The sequence below is a fragment of the Callospermophilus lateralis genome, chromosome 12, assembly GCF_048772815.1.
Source record: "Callospermophilus lateralis isolate mCalLat2 chromosome 12, mCalLat2.hap1, whole genome shotgun sequence".
NCBI lineage: Eukaryota > Metazoa > Chordata > Mammalia > Rodentia > Sciuridae > Callospermophilus > Callospermophilus lateralis.
The window spans coordinates 94484007-94485129 of record NC_135316.1 but is presented as its reverse complement, the minus strand read 5'-3'; positions in this window follow the sequence as shown (position 1 = coordinate 94485129).

Genomic DNA, 1123 nt, shown 5'->3' with positions numbered 1-1123 from the left:
GCTATATAATAACTGTTTACACACCATTCTCATTATGTTAGGTATTGTAAGTAACCAAGAGATATGTGCATAGGTATAGCCAAAGGATAAAACGTTCATAGATTATAAACAATGGATAAAACATGTTATATAGTAAGGAACTCAAACATCCATGGGTTTGGGTATCCTTGAGGGGTCCTGGAATCAATCGCTCATGGATGTCAAGGGATGATTGTAGAATCGAGGAGAAGGAAAAACCGTATCTTTAGTGTCACCTCTTTATTACTTACCTAGTCACAATAGAAAGAACCATGCTGGACTCCTACCTACCATTTCATTTATCTCTAGATCTCTACCTTCTGCCTTTCTATTCAGCTATCCAGCTTCCTTCCAACCTCACCCTGTACTTCTTTATCTCAGAGGAACAGCTGTGCCTCACATCCTTACGAAATATGTTTACTATGCAGAGGTGACAATGGAGAACTTTTCTCTATTTTATGACTTACTGTGTCATATGCCTATAGCATTCTATTTCTGTCCATCAGTTTCATTCTTGAAAAGATGGTTTTACCAGTTGATTTTATACACAGCAACACGTATCACCAAGCTGTATACTATTTAAGGCTTCTCTCTTTGACTCATGGCAAACTATGTTCAAGGGAGTTAACAAGTAAGGTAACAGTCATAAAAGCATAGGGTTAGAAACAGTGTTCATCTATCATGATCACTGGGAAACTATTTTTGCTTCAAGTGACAGGTAGCTCTCATTCTAAACTTAGTTTAAATGTGAAGCCAAATATGACTGTACAATGTTTTATTTTTCCCCAAAATGTTACCTTTTGGCAAAGTGCAGTGAACGTCTTACCCTGCTGTTGCTCTGTAGAGAAAATTACTTTGATGTTGTTCAGAGACAAAGAAGAGGTCACATATTTGTTTCATAGCACTGGGACTCCAAGGAATTAGATTCTAAATTGTTTCTGTAGAGGACTAGAAACTACTGTATTAATCAAATGATAGGTCAATTCCCAAACTCCCAGTGTAGACCTCAGAAAACATGTTTACTGTTTGAAGGCAAAAATAAATATTTTTAAAAGGAAATATACTCCAGCACTCAAGCATATAGCAGTGATGTGAACAAACCTAC